We start from the raw sequence: 25007 nt of genomic DNA on the forward strand, positions 1-25007 counted from the left end.
CTAATGAATATTTAGGACAGCTGGAAGGAGATGACCATTTACAATTCTTCAGTAAATGATTCCTTCAATAAATTAAAATCTGATTTTCAGAAAACAGGGTGTCAAAATATTTAAGAGAATGGAAATGAAGTATGTTCTCTGTAGATCATGTCAAGGGTGACACCAATCCCATCCATATCTACTGGATGAAAGCAAGATGTGCTTTTCTCAAAGTTTACACTAGGCAAAAAAAAAAAGGCAGTTTTATTTTAACCAGATGTGAACAAATTAAACCCAATATTTTCAAGTATTTTTAGTGCCACATGATGTCATCCAATTTTATATTTTCTACTGGGGGATAATGTGTATTTTTAAAATTGTGAAGCCACTTTCCATGTATGTACTTAAGACTTACACACGATAAATTACAATAAACAAATTACAACACCGCGGGACATGCTCTTGGCTGTTTATGTCAAAAGCCGAGAAAGAAATTTAGGTTTATCAGTAGGAAATGGAATTAGACGCATGAGAAATGTCTTCTGCTGGCATTCAAGTTAGTCCTCATTTCAATGACGATGGTCCTGCTCCGAACAGGTCCAGGGCAAGCATTACTCCGGCTATGCCCACCTAGTACACTGTGGACTCCAAAAGACTGCAGGCAGTCTTAGGCTAGTCACCCAGGAAACCCCAGCTTTAAACAACCAGAGCCTTCCAATCTTGTTGTAACAAGATCACACATCCCCATTGCCACTACTCAGATAGTGCCGGGTGTCCTAGGATCTTGGCGCCGCTCTTGTCCTCTGTAACTGGCATGGGAATGAGGATGGCTCTAAACTGACCAAGACTTACTTCCTCATGCTTTTTTCTGGGGCAGCATCAGGCAAGCAGCCATACCCTGGAACAAGAGTGTGGTCCTCAATGGCTTTGCTGAGTGAACTTCTCCAAGCCATCTCGCCTGGGAAAGAGATTTCTCAGACCATTTAAAGCTTTCCAGAGGGCAACAGCGAGACAGTCGTGAGCCAAGGTTACCATAAATGCTTCCACAACCCCTGATTTCACTTCGGAAATAGGGAAAGAAGTAGTCACCACTGCAGGCGTTGCTGACGCCTCATCCAGCAGCCTCCCACCCCCAATCCCTCAACAATTAAGAGACAATAAAAGTAAAGTTAATATTACTGTAGGGCCATTGGTATATTGAAACGTCGTTGAATTAAAAAGTCTTTATTTCAGCCCAACATCTTCTCCATCCACTCACACTTGAGAACAGAACATTCAAGGCAGGCAAAGCCACCCTTGCCCTCCTCTCCTTGGCCACGTCCTCAGGGGTGGGCGAGCTTCGGGGGGAGGGGTGGGGGTGAAGACTCCGTGCCAACGCAAAATACTCTGCCAAAAGGCTTCTCAGACATGAGTTTCCCAGGGCCATGCCCACCTTCCGTTCCCCGCCTTCCCGAGTCTCTTCTCCCGGTTTATGCTGGAACCCTGGAATGGTCTGGGGACCAATGAGATGGCAGCGGTTAACACTTGGATCATGGTGAGGGGGCGATTTCCAGGGGGAGAGGCCGCGAAGCAAGGAAGCTGGGGGCAGGAGGAGAAAAGTGGGAAGAGGGGACAAAAAGTAGGCGGGGAGGAGAGGAGAGCCCCAGTTGGAGAAAAGCAACGGCAGTCGAGGTAAAAAGAGCGAAAGGTAAAGAAAGAGCAGGTTCGTGGACAGGAGCCGGCGGGCAGGCCGGGGGATCCCTGGTGAGGAAGCGGCGAGGGAGGGGCGTGGGCCGAGCCGGGGGCGCCGCGGGGAGGGTCGCTGTCAGTCAGGCCGAGCGGGGCTAGCTGGCCTGGGGCGGCCGCAGGGGCGCAGCGCAGCCTGAGGGCGCGGCGGCCCCGGCAGCCTCGGCAGTGGCAGTAGTGGCCGCGCCCCCGTCCCCGGCCGGGCGCCCGCGCTGCGTTCCGCGTCCCCCCGCGCCGGCTCCGGGCCGCGGCCGCCCAGGCTGCCCCCGCCCGCGCGCGCCCGTTGGGGGGCCCGGGGAGCTGCGCCCGCGGCCGGGCCGCATTGTGACGTAGCGGGGCCGCGGCAGCGCCTCCGCCGCCCGCCTGCTTCGGCCGAGGCTGTTCTGCTCCTGCCGCTGCGGTCAGTCCGTCGGTCCGTCAGTCCCTTCGCGCTCCCGAGCTGCCGGCGCGCCGGGCGCCCCGGGTGAGTCCAGGTCCCAAGCGGACGCCGCGGGGAGGCGGGAGCGGGAGGCGGGAGGCGGGGAGCCGGCGGCTCAGCCTTTCCAAGTTTGCACCAGGCGACCCCGGCGGGTGTCGCCCATGCTCCCCAAGCCCCGAGCCCCCTTTGTGCCGCGAGTCTCGGCTGCTCCGGGCAGCAGAGGCGCCTCTGCAGAAAGGGTTTGGGGGGAGGTCTCTATAGTAACAGTGGTGGCAGCAGCGGCTGCTTTACTGGGGAAAGGGGGAAACAACCCCCGCCTCGGTTTCCAAAGGATTGTTCTTCTCATTTGCCCGCCTTATGTGGTTCTTATTCTTGCTGCCACCCGGGATCTTATCGCAGGCAGGGATAGGCAGTGCCGCGGCTCGGAGGAGCTGAGATGGAGGAGGGGGTGGGGGGCGAAGTAATAGTAATAGCGACAGTACTAACAACGGTAATAATAGGTGTAGAAGAGGGACGTCTGGTGTTGCTGCCGCCCCTCGCTTATCAGCACCAGCTCTCCGACTGCCCTGTCCAGCCCGGGCTCCGTCAGCCTCCCTCTAGTGCTGTCCTGCGTCCCAGGCTGGTCCGCGTGGATTTCAGAGGATAATGTTTCTCTCTTGGCCTTGTCTCTTGGCGATGACTTTCATCTGCAGGTGGTAAGTGGGGTGAATCCAATTTTAGCTATTGTCAAAGGCCACATTTTGTTTATTTCATTTTTACGAAAAGAAAAGAGGGAAAATTATGAGCCATTACTGGCAGCCATACAGTTTCCACAGGAAATACTAGCATTCTTTGAGGAACACGCTACTGCTTGCAGCGAAGAAAGTCTTAGGAAACAAAAAGGCAACAGCATTGTTGCTCATTTTCAATGGACCACTAGGAGGGGGGAACGTGTTGTTTTTTCCTGTGGGAACATTGCTTTCCTTGGGAAGGTTAATTAAGGAAGCATTACTGTCGGTGCCCCTTTTCACTTGCTGGAGGCAGGATCGGATTCCTCTTGGCTGTTACTGACAAGTGCCCATCAAAGAGCCCAGAGGACGGGAGAACTGCTTCAGGACAGTCTCGCCACACACCACGTGCCGTGGAGCCTGGCCAGGGTGCAGTTTGCAAAATGAAATAAGGGCTGTCTGGGGAGGTTTATGAGGATTACATGTGTGCAGAGTATGTCATTTCTCCAAGGTGTCACTCTAAACACGTAATTTTCAAGCACTCCTTTCGTTGCTGAATCTGTAGGAAGGGAAAAACCTATTTTTCTTTTATGGAGCAGACATCCCAATTGGGAATGGGTTGAAATCTGTATTTCATTTGTACATATTGAAAATTTAAAAGGCAAAGAACAAGGTGTAGTATGCTAATGTGTACACATCTGGGAGAGAAAGTCTGTTGACTGTTTCTGATGCATCTCAAAGTTAAATTACATTCAGCATGGTTAGAGTACAAGGAGACACCTTTAAGGAGTCCTCAGGACTATTTGGAAGGTGCAGTATTTTGGTACTGATCGTGGAATTCTCTCTGGAAAGGGAGTATTAACTGAGGATTACCCATAACTAAATATGTATGCATTAACAGGTCTGGAATCAGAAAGTAAAAGATGGTGCTTCTCTTAAGGATCTTTTGGACACCTCAGTTAGAAATAAAATATAGCGTGGGATTTTGAAAAGAAGGGGTATAATTTTGAATATAAATTTCATTTTCTCCATAGCAAGCATTTCATGAAGAAAAGTTACAGACAGTAGATTTGAAATGATGCTGCATTCATGAATTTGACGGTTACCATTTGTTGATATCCAAAAGGAAGTGACTAAAGCAAATGCATTTCTCTGTCTACTCTGTCACAACTTTGCTAATTCCAGACAGTTGTTCTGGTGCAGGTGTACAGTGGAAATGCAAGCCAAGAAACTTTGTGCGTGCTATTGTTTTGGAAGAAATTGTAGCAGTACTTTACTGCTCTTAAGGGAAACCCACGCAAACATCTAATAGAAACAAATGATCTTTGATATTATCAGAAAAAGCCTGGAGCTGTTTTTCTTGCCAGATTTAAGGCATTTCTTGTCAAAAGAGGAAATCTCCCAAGGAGCAGGTGCATCATTATAGGAAACACAAGGGAATTTCTCTTTTAAATGCAAAATCTAATTGAATAGCAACAAGAGAAGCAGTAACACTCTTAGAATAGAAGCTTTGTTTTTGGCAGTTTGTCAGGTTACAGTTGCAAACCACATAGGAGAAATATGTGTCTTGGGAGAAAAATGATATCCTGGTGAAAATCAAATAGTTGCTTCTGTGAAACTTTTACCCTTATATACTTATTTTTTGTGCCCATTTGATTTATATACAGATTCACTTTCAGGAAGTTATTTATGGAAAATGAATCAATAACGTGTTTGCTAGTATCATATGTACTATGCATGATTTTTCACTTTATAGGTTAGGTAACTAGATTTTATATTTTATGGTTTGCATCTTAGCGGTTTTATACATTTTTGAAGTTAATGATCAAAATATATGTTAAGATAATTTTTAATTGAAAAGACTGATAGCTGGGCCCTGGGAAGGTACTAATTGATTCCTAAATAGTTATCGTGCATTTACTTTGTGCTTGTATGTAATATAGCAATTTAAAATGCATAGTCTTTTCACAAGGAACATTTTCATAGGAAATAGGACCCATGGAAAATTAAATGATCCAAAACATCGAAGAACACATTGCATAATTGAGTGCCTAAGACGCTAAATAGTAATTGAAAAGGAATTCTGAGGAGAGAGTGATCAAAGTAGCTTAAATGTTATATCAGTTATTCATTGCTGGATAACAAATCCCCGCAAAACGCAGTTACTTAAAATTGCTACTATAGCTCATGATTCTGGTGGTCAGAAATTTGAGCTGGGCTCAGTGAGATGGTTCTTCTGCTATTCTTAGTTAGGTTCCCTCAGACATTTTCAGTCTGCTGGTGGTATAATTGTGAATGGCTTTACTTATATGTCTGGCAGTTATCAGACTGTTGGCCAGGGTAACATAACGAGTGGCTGGGACGTACCTCCCATTCTTCAGCACACTCCCCTCGGCTTCTTTACGTGGCAAATCAAACAGTGTTGTAAGAGCAGCAAAAGAACAACCTGCAATGCAAAAGCAACTTTAAAGCCTCACCTTGAATCACATTAGCTACTCTCCCATTAGCCATATCAAGTCAGAAGGTTACCCCAGATTCAAGGGGTATAGAAAGAGTCCACTTATGATGAGAAGGAGCTGCAAAAAATTAGAGCCAGTTTTTGTGATCTACTACATTTTTGAGGATACTTGTGTCTAGCAGATGTTTTCTGCTGAAAATAATATGTTAGGAGAGCATATTGGAGCCTGCTTAGCAATAGCCTAGGATTTAGGTTAAGGAATTGTCCAGTAAATCATTGTCCTGCAATTTTTTTTCTATAGACCCCAGGTAGAGGAAGTATGACCCAATGATAATGAAATTTTAGTCATATCCTTCTCACAGTGGTGTTGGGATGGTTTGGAGACAGGAGGCTGGTGGCAAGATGAGCTGAGCATTGTTGAAAGTTGATGGTTTTGACAAAAATGGAGGCAGGAAAATTGGAAAGGGATCGATCTGGGAGATCCCATATTTAGGATGAAGTGACTGATTATAGGGGGTTAGTAAAAGCAAAAAGTCGAAATCATTCTGAGATTTAAAAAAACTTGAGTGACTGAAAGAATGATTGTGCTTTTGTAAGAAATAGAAAAATCAATAAGTGATTTATTTGGGGGGAGGGGAAAAATTCAGTTCCAGAAATGTTGACTAAAAGGGATAAATTGAATGTGAAAGTACTTTATAAGCTGCAGAGTAGGCTATGAATGTTAGCTATTGTTTAGTGTTTAAATCACAGTGCACTATTGTATATAGTTAAGTTTCTTTATGTGTATATCAACAGAAAACAAAATACAACCTCCAGGGATTCCCTAAGATGTCAAAAGGAAGTCAGAACCACTACTCTCAGGATGGAAACAGAAATTACCTGGGGAGTAGAACTGATGTTCTTTCTCCAAGGCACAGCTGAAGGCCTGCCCTTAGAGTGTTCTGCCCTTAAACTAAGCATATCAGGCAAGAGAACACCTTTGACTTAATTTGAGTAGCATGCACACTCCTGAGCCAGTAGCACTGACTGACAGCCACACCAGGTCAGCACACAATGCAAAGTGGGTAGGTTCACCCTTAAAGGACACTGGAGCACTGCTATCAGAAGTGGAGATGGAAATAGGGTGACAAGACCAACAAATGTTCACCACAGATGAACACTTGAAGATTTATTTCGGCCTAGCCATGGGGAAGCAAGAGGTAAGAAGGCAGGAGGTGACAACTCAGGCATATTTCCATAGAGTGTAGATGCATGAATAATAGTTGAACCCATGCTTGTGGTGGAGTTTTCTTATGGAAAATAAAGAAAAGAGGGTCTGGCACAATGCCTCATCCAGACTCCTTCATAAACGCTAATGGATGTTTTATTAGAAGGGAGAAGAATTCTAAACATGTTCTGTTCTGCCTTTCACCTAAAAGCTCATGCAAGGTGCTGTTTCATCAGCCTCATTTTATGGCCAGACTGAAATTCAGGTGGTGCCCTTACCACAAAGTGCAGCTGTTGGGCCAGACAGAAACACCTGGCCTCTCCAACGTCACACAATTAGTCTGAACAGCATACACAGCTGCTCTTTATGGAACGACCTTGGATGGACCAGCTCAAACCAAAGAATACGTTTTTATCATTTTTATTGCACAAGTCTAAAACCCCTGAAGACACTCAATAAATGTTAATTGAATGAGTGGATGTGCCATTATCTGGTGCAGTAACGTTTTTTAAAACGATCTGGTCTGGCTTTTCATTATTAAGTGTAGAGTTTGCTATAAAGTCCCTAAGTGCCTTCTGTAGACTTAAATGTTTTAAGGTACTCTTGTCACAGTAATGTAGGTTTTTTAAATCCACCACTCATAAAAATAAACTATTTTTTCTTTATTGAGACACAGTTGTCTTTCATCCTTGTGTTTGTCAGGACACTTGGTTGCAAATCACAGGAACCCAGTTTATACTTGCTCAAGTAGGAAAGGGCATATACTGGCTATTGTAAAGGAAAAGTTCAGAAAGAATCCAATTCTGATTTCCTCTTTTCTTCATGGTGGCAAAATTTTCATCTGCAGCTTTAGGCTTAATTCCTGAGAAAAAGAGAATTCAGGATTAACTTTAAGTAGACCACTTTGATCACATGCGTATGCTTGAATCAGACCCTATGGCCGGAGATTTGGACCATGCCACTTGACTCAGCTTTGATTAAGAGCCCAGTCCTGGAGGTTTTTGGAAGGGGAGAGTGGTATGTGTGACAGCAGGTGGGAAGGAGTGTATGGGAGTGAAGGAAGTACATGGGAGACTAGTCAGCAAAACTCTTCTAAACCATATAACCTGAGAGCAGGGAAGGGGTAGTTTTTAAAAGGAAATATTGAAAAGAAGAGATAGGAGATGCTGTGCATGCAAAAATAGCATATATTTATTAAATACTATAAAACCTGTTTTCCCTGACAGGCATATCATCCTCTCACTACACCCCCAAGCCAGAGACCTGGGAATGATCTTGATCTGACCTTCTCCCTTTCTTCCTCCACCTAATCAGTCACCAAGACCTCCTGCTCCACTTCCTTTCATGTTTTACTCTTCCCAAGTCACCTCTACAAATGCTGCCTTCAGTCTCTCAGCTTTCAACCCATCCTCCTCACCGCTGCCTGTTTGCTCTTTCTAAAGAATAGATAAAATTGAATTATATAACTCCCTGCTAAGAACCATTCCAAACCTTGTCATAGTCCTGGAGAAAAGTCCAGGCTCCTACCATGAATTCCAAGATTCTCTCTGAGGTGAGTCCTGCCTCCTCCTGTGGGTGCAGGGGATGGGTAGGTGCTGGTATGTTCAGCAATGCCTTCTTCTAGCTGCCCATATTATCCCCATGCTTAAATGCTTCATTGCATGTGCTTTTACTTGGGCTGTTGTCTCTGTGGAATATTGTTTCTTCTTTCTCAAACTATGAACTATTAAACATTTACTTATCCTTCCAAACTCATCTCAAGTATTGCTTTTTCAAGAAGCCTCTGCTGAACATCCCCTCCCAGCCTCTCCCCACATCACACTTTATCCTGTGGTACGTATGGCCTTGGATATACATGTCTGTCTCCCTCTGTGACTAAATGTCTTGAGAGCTGGATTTACTTCCTTATCTTTGCACATCCTGTGCTCAGTACAGTGCCTTGCCCACCATGTATCTCAAAAATTTTTAAATAAATGAAAGAAAAATGTGCGTTGAATCATTCATCTTTCATTTTTTCAGGTGACTTTCTTTAGGTATATTCTATTTCCTTTAAATTGATTTTCACATTTGCCTCTTAGGATACTGGGACATGAAGACAGGTTCTCTTTGAAGCTGCTGCTCAGACACTTTTTCAACAGTTTTCCCAATGGTTTATATACTTATTTATTGCTTGGTCACTAGTAACAACCTTAAGGAGAAGGCGGGAAAATATCAGTGACCCAGAGTAAATCTCCAGGCTAAAATCTATGGGTCAGAGACCAGATAAGGAATCATTTTCCCCCTGTCATCAGAGAGGATATTTAATAGTTAATATTTATGAGGCACTCTGTTTTGAGTACTTACAAGATGCCTTACAATTACTTTCTTATTTAGTTCTCATAGCAGCCCTAGGAAGGAGGTGTCACTGTTATCATCTTTTTTTTTTTTTTAAACAGATGAGGAAACAAAGATTTAGAGATTTGAAGCAGTTTGTCTGCCACTAAGCTCCTTCTTCCTGGCAACTGCCAAGCGGCCAGACACTCACCTGAGTTGTTGAGGAGTAGAATAAAGCTTTGATTGGGCTCTTCCCATTCATCTGTTATGTTTTTGTTGTTGTTGTTGTTGTTCTAAGATGAGTAACCATCATCTTGAGAATAAAACATTATAACTGCCTTCTTTGGTCATCAATCCTATAAAAAAAACTATGGAAAAAGATGTATTTAGAGAGGTAAGGGCTCCAGTACTATTGTTGAAATTAAGATCAGTTTCTTTCTTATAAATTCCAATCATCTTCCTGTGATACTGCTGCTGCCAGAAAATAAAAGCATCTTATAGAAGGAAGTTGTAGTGCTGCATATAAAATGCAGGCCTCTTGAGGAGGCACAGAAAAGCTTGGTTTTGAGAGTCATTCACAGAGCTATTCCATAGATAAACAGAAGGAGCTAAACACTTTGGAAGCCACAGAAGCTCAATAGTTCTTAAACTGTTTTCAGTCTGACAGCCTTAAGAGCATCATATGAAAGCTATGGATTCTTGCCTTGAAGAGAAAAGATGTGCACACATACCCCGCTTTGTATTTAATTTTAGGGATTTCAAGGATCCATTGAATGTCATCTGTGGATTTCCTGGGACTCCTTGGACTCCAGGTTAAAAAATCTGTTTTAAAAGCTGATGCAGAAGGAAGATATTAGCCATTGTTGAATGTTTACCGTGTTTGACATGTAACCATTTATTCAGTGTTTACTGGATGCCAGCCCGTTTTGAAAGGTACATTATAGCTAAGCCATGCATTGTGAGTCCAGTTTTAAGCCATGGAGGAGAACGAGGTTCAGAGAGGGAACTTAGAGTCTCCCACTGGGCAAGTACTGAGAATAGAATTAAACACAGAACCCAGGTTTGTATCACCACTACTTCATGCTGCTTCCGCACTCATTCATGCAACTAAGTGAAGCATAAGACTTGTGCCACTGAAATTCGGATCCTCTGTTGGTCCTGACTTCCCTCAGCCTTCAGCTTCTCTTGTTGAAAGTAAGTTAAGTGGCAGCTTCTGCCACAAGAGCTTCCTGGAATGTGTCCAGTGCAAGAGCAGTCGAGGCCTGGGAAGGTCTCAGCTCACTCTCCTCCTTCACCTGTGACAATGTTTTCACAGTAGGACAGATAACATCATTAGAGTGACGGCACTACTGGTTTGATCATCTCTGGGTAAGTTTCTACCTCTTACTCATTTCTGAGTAGTTTGCACACTTGGAAACTTTAACTTAACAGATGCTCAACAGTAAAAATGACTGCAAATTCTCCATGTGACCCCTCTTCCACAGATATTTATTGAGGCCTGTATTCTGGGCTCTGTCCTCTAAGTTGTGGTCACAGCAGTGAGCAGACAGATGTGGATCCTGAGCTCATGGTATTTATAGCTAGCTTATATCTGGCTAGGAAGGGGGCTAATAAATAATTGAAATAAAGCGTGGTAAGTTTTATGAAAAAGGAAGTAACAAGAATTTATTCTATTCAAGTTTCTTCATTCTCTTCAGCTTGAAAACTCTGGTCACAAAACATTGTATACTTCTCCAGCCCTTTCTTCCCCCAGGATGTTTAGAGCTCTTTGGGTTTCCTAAAACTTAGTTGACAGAGTCAGGGGGATATGCAGGCCAAGCAGTTAATCTCAGTACCCCCTTTGCAGGCGAGAAGGCAACAGTGACCAAATGACTTAACCACAGATGGGATGAAGACAGGGGTAACTGGTTGGTCTGGTCCCCAGTAGAGCATTGCTCACTATAAACCACAAGCAGCTTCTAATTTATTTGAGATGTTATTATCGTGGCCTTTATGTTCTGGTCTGCCTTGCTGCAAAGGAGTCCGGCAGGCAGGCACAACTCAGAAAGCAAATGCACCCTCTTTGTAGCCCCTTATGGGTCCCCCTGTTGTCTCTTTCTCATTCCATAGGCATTTCCCCCTCTCACCCTCTTGCCCTGAGACCGCCTCCCCAGGTTTTCTCCTGAAGCATTGTCTTGTGACTGCACCAACCTGCACTGGCAGATAGAAATGTAATCGGATCCATGAATGGGAGCCATGCAGGCAATTTCATATTTTCTAGCAGGTGCACTTAAAAAAGTAAAAGGGAACAGGTGACATCAATTTTAATAATATATCTTACCCAATATAGCCAAAATGGTAGCATTTCCATATGTAATCCGTATAAAAAATCATTAACCAAGTACCTTACATTCTTTTTTTCCCATATTACATCTTTGAAATTTGGTGTATGTGTTTTACTTACCTCAATTCAGAATGGCCACATTCCAGTGTGACCACAGGTGGCTGGTGACCCCTGCAGTGGACTACAGGCTTGGACTCTGAGGAGACCCTGGGATGCCTAAGACAGACTTAGCGACCACCTCCTCAGCCTCCCTCGACACTTAGCTCAGATCTTTATTGCTGCTCCAATAGAAGATTCAAAAGGTTGTTTTCTCAAACCTGGGCTCTTGAGGGAAGGGAATATGTCTTTGTCATCTTTCTATCCCTGGTGTAGAGTGCAGTGTTTAGAAAGCCCACTGTTGGCAGTGGGTACATGGTGAATCATTAATGAACAAAGGAGGGGTAACTGTAACCCCAGGAGTTGAAGGGCTTTGTATATGGAGGCTCACCTGTCCAACCCCTGCTCCCTGGCTCTGTTTCCCCATCGCAGGGGCTCCTGTTTCAATCTCCCATCTTTGTCCACTGCTGCAGAACCACATTGGAGTCAGACTGAATGGACAGGAGGCATCTCCAGTCACACATCTGGGCTTCTAACCTAGAATTGTATTGAGACTGTATACACCTTTTTTGGTTTTTGTTTCACCTCTTTTAATATCAAATACTAGAAGAACTTATAAGCAGTCTAGTATGTGAAATCATAAGTCTTATTTAACAGCATGCAAAAACAACAACAACAAAAAAAAACTGGACAGACCAAACACGAAAACAAAAACTTGTCCAGTGAACAAGCCTCCTGGTGAGATTGCAAACAAGGCCAACTGACATATAGAACATTAAATATACAATCAGGGAGCTGTTAGAGTCATCACGATGAACTTTCTGTTTCCAGTGGTTTTAGAGTCATCACTACTCCCTGTGAGAGAACTGGAGATTTATATCCTATGTCAATTTGCCTTTGCACATGCAGTATTTAAATTTTGCAAGTGCTTCTAACCAACTAATGTGCATGTTAGCTTATCTACTTTACCCCCAAAGATAAGTGTCACTTAAAATAATTCATATAACCCAGTCTAAAAGATTGGTACTTCCATAAAACCATACTAACCACATATTCAAATAAATTCAAAGTTTGAAAATGGAGGAAAATATGTTTGATCTGTTAAGTCATATAAACATTTTTAAGAGGGATTTTTATCTCAGAAAACAGCACGGTTACCTCAGGCCCACTTAAAGAGTACACTGGAATGGAAAGTTGAATAAGGTCTAACCTCAGTTTTACCATTGATTACCAGTTTCAACCTGGAGAGCTCATTGACCTGCTGTGAGTTTTTGTTTCTGAGTGCATACAGGAAAACTAAATCCTGTTGTCACACACTATGTTTTAGGAGGATGAATGAAGTCTAGAAAATGTTTTAAACAATTCCTCAAAAAAGATATTTGGAACAGTTTGAGGGTGAGGTAGCTTGCCAATATTTCCGCAAAGTAAAATCTTAAAAATAATAGCATACATCCTATAGCAGATAACTAAACATTAGCCATGTTTAAGTAATTTGATGATCTTGTCTTTAGTAAGACAAGGACACTTCAAGATAGAGTTCTGTTGGCTACAGTTTTGGGAATGCTGCTTTCATCTGGGATTCTTAAAAAAGAATTCGTGCCTCTTTGCAACTAAAATATATTTCTTCAAAGATGACGGCTCTGGTGTTCTGTGTTGGTGTAACTGAAACCTATAAAAAGGCTGAGAGCTACTTTTGAATTGGCTCAGTGAACTTGGACTGGATTTGTCAAAGTGGTGAAAGGTTTAAAAGAATTTTCATAAATGAGGTCTCCAAGCTGTGTTTTAACCATAGAATTCCAATGAACTCCAAGGCCCATGAACTCGGGCAACAGTGCCTCAGAGAAGAGCAGTCATATCAAGATGAAAATAAGTGATTCATTTTCATTCCCCACATTCTGCAGATGTAAGCACACTTAGCCACTGATAATCATAATTTAGCAGTACTGTTGTGCACTAAAAATACAATTTAAAAGTCTAATCTTTAATTAAGTTGAGTACTCACAGATTAACGTGGTTACAAATCTTGGGCACTGGATGTAGTACAGTGTTTACTCCTGTTGCTAGGAAATACAGCAGAGCTATTTGAAAGTTACAGATTGATTTGGTGAGAAGGATGTGAGCCTCTCCCAGCAACAGACCTGCTCATTGCTTCTCTCTTATGTAATGTATGTAAATGCATTTCATGCAGCGGAAGTCCTGTGCATTGAAAGCTTTTGTTGCCAACGGAAGCACAGGTGTGTGCACCTAAGTCAGCGTTCAGAGGGTATTTGAAAAAGTGGTCTTACCTAGAACTCCTGGATAAAATAAGCATCACAAAGTGTATTTGAATTTTCAGTGAAATGAAGTTTTCTATTTGTTAGAGTTACCAAGAAAATAGTGTTCTTTAAAATCTAATTGTTATGAGGCTAATTGATGGCTTTGCATTCCTGCCATTAGCTGTCAAATTGGTACAGAAATTCGATCCAGGTTGATGGTTTTCCAAAATTATTAAAATGCGCATGTAGGAAACCAACTCTGCTTTACTTTTCTTTCTCCTCCCCCTCCAATCCCCTCCCTGCTTTGGCAAACCTTGTTGTGTGACACATCATACAACAGTTATTAAAAATGCAAAGATGATTCTTACACAGCATGAAAGGGAGTAGCTACATGTCAGTTCACTTGCCTTGTCCCTGAAAAAGATGAAAGATTGCTATGTGCTATTTCAGTCAGGACCAGGCATGAAAGAGTGGCCTCCCCGAGCTCAAAAACAGGACTAAGAAAAAACCCACAGGGAAAAATTTCTATTTGATCTATTTGAGGCAGGCCCTTGCACAAAGGGACTGGTATTTCAAAGCAGGGTCCTTCCTAAGAGATGGAAAAATAGCAGAATACTTAATTGTCTCAAGGAACAAAATCAGGAGTAGGATGAGTTGTGCTTATTGTGAAATTATATCGTACATCCAAGCTTAGAACAACCTGGATAGAATTAGGGAAGGGTCCTGCTGGGGACCAGGATCACAACTCTACTCCAGCATGTGTGCTCATGACCTCTCAGTAATTAACACACTTTTACTCACCCTGTGGATAATTATTGACTAATTCTTGTAGAACGCCAGTTGTTGATTTTGGTATGAATTGTTTTCTCAATGTATACGAGTATCTATCTCAGTGTCTGGTATGTACTGTATGATCAATATATGTCTGTGGAATAAATGAATCCTTCAACATGTCTAACAAGTAAATGTTTTCCTAATATGAGCTTTAAGGCTTATTCCATTGCAGCTAATAGAGGTTAGGGGCTTGTTTCACAATAGATATTGTGTTACCTGTCATTTACACTCAGAACATCCATCTGAGGCGTGGTGCTGTCAAACAAGTAGACAAAATGCCATGTGATGGAAGGTTTCACTGCTCAGCCACTAGTAGTAATTGGTGATGGAATTATAAGATGCTGAAGACCTGCTGTTACAGAACATTTGATTCTAGAAGGGTATTTAGAGCTTTGACAATAATCGGACGGAAAAGTAAGATAAAACTGGCACATGGATTACAAGTTTCTTAAGGGTATTAATTCTAGTCATTCCCCCTATCTCCCAGAACACCTGACAGCATACAAATGACATGGGATCGAGGTGGTGGAAAGGAGGCAGAATAACATAATAACTGATTATGAGCATGGGCTTGAACCTCAGAGCAAGGCCTAGCTCAGCGGCTTACTATGTGTGATTTGGAACAGCTTATTGAACCCCTCAGTATTTTGATATGGTTTCTTCCCTTTTTTTAAATCAACAAATATCTATTGATTATCTCATTTATTCAAGGCAAGTTTAGGACACTTGGGATAAAATAAGAATAGTGGATATCAGATCCATTCTCCCTTTCTCCACCTGCTCTGTGTGATAAGATGGCTGGCCAGCCTTGTGGAATCCAATCAGCAGGCTCCCTTGTTCTCTGGCTTCCAGTTGGGTTTGGCCAATGGGATGGATCAGCAAAAGATTAACAAACAGGTAGGGAGGGAGAGGTTTGGGTATTTTATTCCCTGGGCTCCTGCCTTACCAGATCACCTCTCCCTACTATAAGACACATGTGCTTACAGGCAGCTGTCTCCCTACGGCTGTTCTCTGGGTCCTAATAACTGTGCCCTCCCCAAGCAACTTCAAGCTGATAACTGCTCCCTTTTAGTCTTACTAGCTCAGGGTACTACATCATTGCTTGTAGTTTCTCTAAACCTTGGCCACAGCTTTGCAAATGCCCTTTTTACTAAACAACTCTCAAATTGCATTTGAATATGCCATCTATTTTCTCTGGGGAACCTGACTGACACAGTGATTACTTGTCTCAGAGGACACTGTAAGAATGGCATGATTTATCAGGAATTTAGTATAACTACTAGCTCTTATTATGCATTCAACAAAGGATTATTGTCATCATTAGCTTTTTTTTTTTTTTTTACAAAGTGTTGTTCGCAATATTTTTGCATTCTTTAATTTTTTTTTAAGTGAGAAGAAATCTATTAGCTTGCAAATGTTAAAGATGGGGAAAAATGAAACAGAGGTCAAGGGCTAAGGTCACACAGTGCTTCAGTGGCAGAACTAAAAAGTGAAGTGAGGGTTTCCTACCTTGTTTCTTTGCACAGCATACACAGTTACAACATGTCTGGAAAAGAAAGTTGCAACTTCAAAGTTAAGTAAATTAAAACTTAACCTAATTGGGATAATTGGGTATGCTTAAACTAATAAACTCTATTTGTGACCATTGAATAATAATTGGGGTGAAATATTGACGGCTCAGCATCTTCAACTTAATTACTATAAGGGCTGGGGCTAAGCATTTTCACATTTATATCTTCCTGGTAGTTTCAAGACAGATGATCCTTAGGAATGAATTTCTTGTAGGCTCTTGAGGGTAGATCTGTTTATAAGCAACACTGAATAGGAGACCAGCATTCTAATGCTTGTGTAGTAGGTTTTTCTACTCATACACATTTGTCTGACTTCTGTCCTAGAGCTCTCATTCGTAAGCCACATAAAGTAGGTCACTCTGTGATATTTAGAGTCATCTCATCTATAACTTATAGTACACTCATTAACCTGTTTTTCAAGAAGGAAAACTAACAAATTCCCTAAAGAAGTAGGGGTCGTCTTGAAAAACAAAACATACTACTACAACTTCTTTCCATTTGATAATAAATTTGTCATAGTTATTGAAATTTCAAACCTCATGAGTGTATCTTTCACTGCCTTGGAAAAATTGTCCAAGTATTCTCTTACAGAATAGAAAGAAAGGGAACTTCAGAAATGTCTCCTTTTTTTTTTTTTTTTTTTTTACAATTAAGTAGAGTCAAGAGAGGAATAGCAATTTGCAAGGTCTTTTGATGTCAGCCCAAATAAGGATTTATAGATTGTCCCTTCTGTGTAACTGTGTAAGGAGCTGAGTAGACAAAAACAAATATCTTGTTGCCAGAAGAGCTCATGCTTCTAGAAGGAATTATTTTCATTTAAACATTTAGGTCTCTCTCTCACTTTTATAAACATCTTATTTAAGGCCAACTCCCGGTGGAAGTCCTGCCTTCAGTCTTTATAAAGAAAATGCTTTCATAGAGTGGACACTTAACACACATACTTTCTCAACTGTGTATGTATGTATGTATGTATGTATGTATGTATTGCCTTTGAATTATCCTTTCTGGAGGAGATACTATATCAAAGTACCATAATGATCTCCCAGTTGATCCAAGTGAAATCTCCTTTTGTTCGTTCCAGACCTCTACTTCTGTTTAGATTTCATCTCTTTTTATTTTTTGCCTCAAGTGAAATAAAGTCCAATTTTTATTGAGAGGAACTAGTGTATTCCTAGTCATTACTATTCTAAATGGTTTCACTGTTTTCACCACGTCAGTTGTGTTGACATGAGTACCAGTAATGTGGTAATAAAGTTCCTAATGGATCATACTGGAAATATCACGTTATACCCAAGAACCTTCCTTGGCTGCTTGCCAAACAGAAGTAGGCATGGGTTCTTTAATTGATGATGTTTGCAGATGGAGGACACATTATTTCAGGCAGTCATTCTATAAATATGCTCTGGTACTGATATGGTTTGGCTCCGTGTCCCCACCCAAATCTCATCTTGAATTGTAATCCCTACGTGTCAAGGGAGGGACCTGGTAGGAGGTGACTGGATCATAGGGGCAGTATCCTCCATGTTGTTCTCATAATAGTAAGGGAGTCCACACGAGATCTGGTGGTTTAAAAGTGGCAGTTTCCCCTGAGCTCTTTCTCTCTCCTGTCACCTTGTGAAGAAGGTACTTGCTTCCCCTTTGCCTTCCACCGTGATTGCAAGTTTCCTGAGGCCTTCCCAGTCGTGTGGAACTGTGAGTCAATTAAACCTCTTCCCTTTATAAAGTACCAAGTCTCAGGTAGTTCTTATAGCAGTGTGAAAACGGACTTATATAGGTACATTTCTTTGTGTGTATGCAGTCTTTTTCTTCTAGGAAATTTGTATCTGGTGGAGAAGAAACATTTGTATGTCAGTAGTAGAGGCATGTGCCAAGTGCTATAGTCAGAAGGAGAGAGGGAACGATGATCTCCATGTGGAATGGGGAGGAAGATGGTTAGATTTTCAAAGGCATCACAGGAAAAGTCTCACGTGATTTAGAGTTAAAGGCCAAGTGGGTATTCACTAGGCAGAAAATTTAGGGGACAGTGTTGGGATTAGACAGAATTTGGGAAACTAGATACAAGTATTTTGATGTGACTTCACAGTAAGATGTATGGTACAGAGTATCAGAAGATAATGTTAAAAGGATAGTTTGAGCCAAGTCTTGATCTGTTTCCCATTGCAGTAAGAGAAAGCTTATATATCTTTTTCAATGAATGTGATTAATAAGTAATCCTACATAGATTATGTCACTCATTCTCAAGGTTTATACTATCACCTGTGTTGGTGACTTCCAAATTTGTATTTCTAGTCCTGGACTAGAGATCCTCTGTCTTCTGGCCATCAGCATTTTGATGTTTATCAGCTCTTGCAAAGTCTGCACCCCCAAAGTAAACTCATTACCTTCCCATCAAAATCTTTGCTCTGTCCAAATTTCCTAGTTTGGTGAATGGCCCCAGCTTTCAAAAAAATTATCCATAAATACTCCCTTCTCTTGAACGCTCTCAATATTTTCCAATATCTAAACACTCAACAATTCTTGGCTTACTTGTTACATTGTTCTGAATATTATTGTCTCTTTTCCACCCCCATTTCTAGCAGTATCTTTTTTTCATATTGTCATTATTTTCTCTTTCAATTACTGCAGCAACATCTTAACTGAATTCTACACCTTTCTGATCAGTTCTTGCACCGTTAACACATTGATCTTTCTCAAATTGATCACATCAGTGATTTTGCTAGTAAATTTTTAGTAAGTCCTCGCTTGCTTTAGTATAAAATCCCAAAACACTTAGCATGACATTTAAGCCCTTATGATTTGAGCCTTGCCCACTTGTCCAGCTTCATGGGACCCATGGCCAGTCCCTTACCCTTTTCTAGTCTTATTGAATAACTTGAAGATTCCTAAAATTTCCAAAGTTTGTTAGTCTTCTGGTATTTTCCTGTTCCTGTTCCTGTTGCCATGCTTCTTACCCCGTCAACTCATTTCTCTTAACCTCTGCCCCTACTCAAGTTGGGACAAAGTGTTTCCACAATTGTATGGTGATAAATTATTTACTCTTCTCTGTCTCAACTGGACCGCAGGCTCCTCAATGCCAGGCACCATGTTTCATTCATGTCTGCCACATTTTTTATGCTTAGCTTCATGTCTGGCACAGAATTATAGCAAAAATAGTAGTGTTTACTAAGCACTTATTATACACCAGACAAGGTGCTAATTTATTTACATATATTATTTCCTTCAAAGGAAAAGAAATCAATCTATGCTTTGGAAAGGTAATGTGGCAAAAAAAAAAAAAGATTTGACTACAAGATTTATTATAGGGAGTTCAATCAGGATTATTTCAGGAAAACAAATGAGCATTTAAAAGAGGTTAATTATTCACAATACTCCCTTTCTCTAACCTCCCAGTATCTCCCAATATCGAAACACTCAACAAGTCTTGCCTTATTTAGTTGTTAAATTGTTCTCAACTTTATTGTCTCCTTTCCATCCCCATTTCCAGTAGGGTAGGGGAAATAGAAATCAAGTGAAGAAAATTTATTATAGTAATTCATAAAGGTATTGAATAGATAGGTAGATAAATGAAAGGACAGCCCAGCATATGTTTGTTAGAACTCACTGAGAAGCTTACTTTAACTTACAAATCTGAATAACTTTGGTGCAAAAAACTTATTAAGATTAGAGGAGCAGAAACAGCTTATGTGTCCAAAGGCAGATATATCATGAGAGAGTAAAATAACACGGCTTTTAAAAATAAGTATTTAAAATTATAAAGGTACATACAAATTATTAAGTTAGATTCAAAAACAGTTTTCAAGTAAATATGGAAATATGTTACGTATTTTAGAATTACCCTCATCAAAATGGAACTTCAAGTGGAGTCATCATAAGCTTAGGAGTTGTCAATGGAGACTAACAGGTAAAAGTGTGAACCCTGGGATTAGAGCACCTGATTTGAATTCTAGCTAGTCATTTGCTAGCTATAAGATGGGGGCAAATTGCTTAACCTCCAAAATGGAGATGCCTTCTTTGTTTTAAGGATTAAATGAAAAAAGAAAAGCATGTGCCACTATAACAGTGTGGGATATAGCAAGCACTTGATGAAGTATGGGCTTACCTCCGTGTACAACTTCATTTCTTAGCAATAGTGAGAAAGTGAGCAGTTACGGCGTTTGTACATCAGCTTATATTTTCACCTGGCTTTCATGTCTTGTAGGTGTGTTATAACAGAAAATTTGCCCAGTTTTATATGAAAAATACAATTTCGCATACTAAAATTTACTTAAAGGAACTTTGTGTTGTTAGGGTACAGTCTAAATGCCTTTGGTTTTCCCATACGATTCATGAAAAAATTTACTGAGATGAACAAATGTTAGTAGTAAGCCATCATTTAATTCAGCAGTCCCTAAACCTTTTGGCACCAGGGACTGGTCTCATGGAAGACAATTTTTCCATAGTTGGTGGAGGGGGTAGTTTCAGGATGATTCAAGCACATTACATTTATTGTACACTTTATTTCTATTATTATTACATTGTAATATATAATGAAATAATTGTATAACTCATCATAATGTAGAGACAGTGGAAGCCCTGAGCTTGTTTTCCTGCAACTACATGGTCCCATCAGTGGTGGTTATGGGGGGGTTGATGGGAGACAGTGACAGATCATCAGACATTAGATTCTCATAAGGAGTGCACAACCTAGATCCCTCACATGTGCAGTTCGCGATAGGGTTCATGTTCCTATGAGAATCTAATACCACTGCTGATCTGACAGGAGGTGGCACTCGGGCAGTAATGCCAGCAGTGGGGAGCAGGTGTAAACACAGAGGAAGCTTTGCTTGCTCACTGCTGTTCACCTTCTCCTGTGCGGCCTGGTTCTTAACAGGACTCGAACCGATATCAGTCCATGGCCCAGGGATTGGGGACCCCCCAATTTAATGCACACAATTTATTAAAAATATGGTCCCTAGTTAATTCCTGTGTGATGTGAAATCTCAAGTTCATTGGGTTTTAAATGTTCATTAAGCAGTCCCTTTTACTATTCACTATTTTAGCTACTTAAACACCTTAACAGAAAGACTCCTTAAAAATGCACTGCTTCCCAGAAGTTCGGAAGATATAATTAGTCTCTACATATTTTCAAGGTACAAATATTGTGTCCTTATGGAGAATTACTTAGAGACAAAAATATATATATTCACTGATTTAATGACCGTCCTAGTTTTTTCAGGCCACTATAACAAAATACCATAATCTGGGTAGTTGTAAATAACAGAAAATTATTTCTCACAGTTGTTAGAGGCTGGGAAGTCCAAGATCAAGGCACCAGCAGAACTCATGTCGCGTGAGGGCCCACTTTCTGGTTTGTAGCTGCCGCCTTCTTCTGTGTTCTCACATGGTGGAAGGGGCAAGCCAGACTCAGCACATTTAATGTCTCCACTTAATCCCGTATCATTCTCTGTAACATCACTTTGCATTATTTTTTCATCATAGCACTTACCCTAACTTAACATGTCATATTTATTTTTTTGCCTATTGTCTATCTCCCCCACCAGAATATTAGATGATACATGCAAGACTTTCTTTTTGCTTACTGATATGTTCATCAAACGTAGCACAGTGCCTGGCCCGTAGCAGAAATTCAGTAAATATTTGTTGAATGAGTAAGTGTACAGATACGAGCCTGCACTCAGTAAACAATCCTAAATAGGGAGTGCTGCCACATGAATGTGTTTTTTTTGTAAACAGTGTTGGCTGATTAGAATGTGATACTGGTTGACTGAAAACACATAAGAAACTTGGAAGATGCAAAGATGCATCAATAGAAAAATTTTAAATCATTCTCCAACTCCAGACAATGTTTAACATTTTGGTGTGTTTTCTTTCTTTACGTATTTAATATCATAATGATGTGTCATCCTGGATATATTATTTTGTATCTTGCATTTTCCCACTTAATAGTCAACCATCAGCATCTTTTTATATTTTTACAAAAATGTTTATAAAGACTTCTATTTGCACATAGTGGAGTAAAGGTACATTTCTCGTCATCTCACTAAATAACAGAAATGAGGGGGAAAGGGAAGAAAATCCATCTGTAATGAAACAAGCCACTGGCAATAGCCCCAAAGAATATACCTTGAAGCATACCTGCCAAATCTGTAATGTTTGGATACAGGTGAAGGAGGGCATAAGATTATACTTATTTCCACAGACTTAGAGCAAAACATAATTTCCCTTGAATTAAGAGTACTGCCATAAAGGACATCTCCAGTGTTCTCTGAATTATATGACAAGACCTAGAGCTGTAGCTAAGCTGTGGGAGAAGTTGAGAGTGTCTCTGCAAACATCCAAGTATCACCACTGAAAGGTAGACAGTGGCACTGGAAGGAAAACGATTCTGATGCCATTTTAATTTTCCTTTCCCTAGCCTGCTGGCTGAGGGAGCTTGGTAAAAGTGAAGTGGGGAAAGGAGGGAGAGCAGGCAGCAATTGTGCTTAAGGGCTTTGCTGTGAGGCACATTAGCGCAAGCAATGGGAGAAGCAGGGGGCAGAAAAGAAAGGCTTTCTGAAAGAGCTGGCCAGGCTTTCAGGAAAATGCATTACTTATTTCAGACTCTGAGAACACACTAAGACGCTAAATAGTATTTGGTGAACTGAAAGGGTAAATACTTTCTTCCAAAGCTATTTGGTTGAGAGACATGGCCACTATGGAGAAAATAAGCCATTAAAATCAGAAATAAGAATGAAATAGCTGAGCTTGTACAAACTTTGTGTAGTTTACAGAAAGAGGTTAGCACAAAGGTAGAAGCCATAAATCAAAGATTAAACAACATGGCACAAAAGGGCATGTGTTTCTGTAATTGTAAAATGAGCTTCCCTGCAAAAGGTGAAGCTGAGCTTTTCAGATTGCTGGAATGTCACTGCTTATTTATGAGCAAAGATAAAACTCATTTTTAGATAAATGACTAAATTGAAATACCATAATGCGTACCATTCAAGTGCTATTATGGTTAAAAAATGTGACTATAAAAATGTCACATTATTACAGAACCTATTTGTTGGTTAGGTATTTTCCAAGTCCTATCTCCTCAGTTTATTGACTCCCGCTAGGTTTTGCTACTGCCTGCCTTGCATAGCCAATGCACAGTAGCTATTGCAAAAGCAAGATCTAGTCCTTTGTACCTCACACAGCTCTGAAGAATCTCAGGAACTCTTTAAACCAAAGCTGATATTGTTGCTAATGCCATTAGATGAAATAAGAATGAAGGCACTTTGTTGGCGGAGACCATATCTCATTTACAGAAAAGCAGTGGTCTCTTTCAAATTCAAGTTCATATCTAATTTGAAACGACATCTTATATTCTGATTGTTCTACCATTTCGCTTGAGCACTTAAGCAATCATGGTATCTCACTGCCAAATTAAGTCAAGACAGAGCTTACTATATGACCTATTAAAAAATCAGCACCAGGCTTTGTAACAGCAGTAGTCCTGAGCAAGGGGTGGTTGTGTGCCTTAAAGATTATTAATTGCAATAGACTACCCATGCTAGTAAATTACCTTTTACATGTTAACATGATAAGGCTACAGTGGGCTGAATTGTTTGCAGATAGACAACAATAAGAAGCCAGAAACTGTGGGGAAATGGAATACATACTATGGTAAAGATGGGGGAGATGGAGGCTGCAAGAAAGAAGAGATCAGCATGGAAGACTGAGTTTTGTGAAGAGGAGAGAGGTGAATCAAGAGGATGAGTCAAACAGCAACGTGAGAGGATGGTACGGCAGGCTTCAGTTCTCCAAAGAGGTTATAGGAAGAGGAACTCAAAGAAATGAAAATGGAATGGCAAACTAATAAAAACTAGCACTTACATAACATATACCAGGTGTGGGCACTGTTTAAATGCTTTATTTATGTTAATTCACGTAAGCAATAACCCTGTGAGGTCAGAAAGATTTCACATCTCTATGGTACAGATAAAAAAAAAAAAAATGAAGCAAGTTTTCAAATGACCTACCCAAGTCACACAGCCAGCAAGAGGCCCGGCTGAGATCTGAATCCTAGGAACCTCAGATTCAAGTTTGTACTTGGAGGCTTATACCATATCGCCTCTCTCAGATGTGGGTGACAATAAAATAGATGGTTTTCCAGAGTTTAACTTTTCGTTATATGAAAAAATGAGCTAGCAGTCCAGCTGACCTATGTTTAAGGTCAACTGTTGACTAGTTCATACTCAAGAGAGTTACAGCAGAGAGGTGACATGCCATGCGACTAGCACAGGTTCTTGTCAGTGGATGTCAGGTGGTAACATTGAGGGAAGGAAAACAGGGTGGATTAGAGAAAGCATTTTAACAGCAAAGCCTAGACTGGGAACTGTGAATTTATATTAGAAAAATTTTTTTTTAAAGACCATTCTGCAATTGAAAAATATCTTATTAGAAAATGTGCTAATTTTTTCGACTTTGCAGTAGACCTAAACTAAATAGAATGTAAATATTTCATTGTCACCATTATACATATAAATAAACCACTGATTTTCAGTAAGTGTCCAGTAGTTTGTATATTATTCCTTCAATCTAGGCCTCTTGGGCAAAAGTTATATTGACCCTATAGGTGTGGATTTGGGGACTACAGTTTTCAGGAAATGTTATTGCATTGTCAGAGATATTACTAAATCTGTAGATTTGGCCAGGAGATATTCTAAAATGCAAGTGACAAATCACCTTTACTTTCAATAACTAACACAGTTGAAAGGGTGGGAGGAAGGCTTATAGGCAACTTAAATACACATTTTTAAGGATTTTTTCCTCTTTTTTCTTGATGACTAAAATATCTTATTTTAAAGAAAAATAAAATCTAACATTTTAGCATTTATCTTTGGTGGAAATTGTTGTTAGGAGGAAAAGCAGTTTTATAGAGAAGTTTGAGATGAACAATTGTCAAGGACTCAAAAGATAGGCTTTTTGCATGTATGACATATCTAAGGATTTGTCTTGACAGTGTCAAAATAACAGTTCAATTCTGTTAACCACTTGATTCACAAATAAGTCAAAACAATCATTGGGCTAAATTAAACTCCTTTTATTTTTTTCCCAACTTTCTTAATCAAAAGTATATATTTGTAGTTGTACAGCA

General features: G+C 40.6%; 1 protein-coding gene across 4 annotated transcripts in view; it reads left to right on the plus strand.

Moving 5' to 3' along the window:
- The first annotated feature begins 1591 nt into the window (after window positions 1–1591).
- Window positions 1592–25007, plus strand: part of SNCAIP (synuclein alpha interacting protein) — a 150000-nt gene continuing 126584 nt past the window's right edge. For 2 of the 4 annotated variants that reach the window (XM_030818241.1, XM_030818253.1), the window contains exon 1: window positions 1952–2167. The gene's annotated coding sequence lies outside the window, so the exon portion shown is untranslated. Of the gene's footprint in view, window positions 1667–1951; window positions 2168–25007 lie in introns of those variants that run through there. The other 2 variants (XM_030818247.1, XM_030818263.1) reach the window with 2 other exon arrangements.

Source organism: Nomascus leucogenys, chromosome 2 (assembly GCF_006542625.1).
Source record: "Nomascus leucogenys isolate Asia chromosome 2, Asia_NLE_v1, whole genome shotgun sequence".
NCBI classification, from domain to species: domain Eukaryota; kingdom Metazoa; phylum Chordata; class Mammalia; order Primates; family Hylobatidae; genus Nomascus; species Nomascus leucogenys.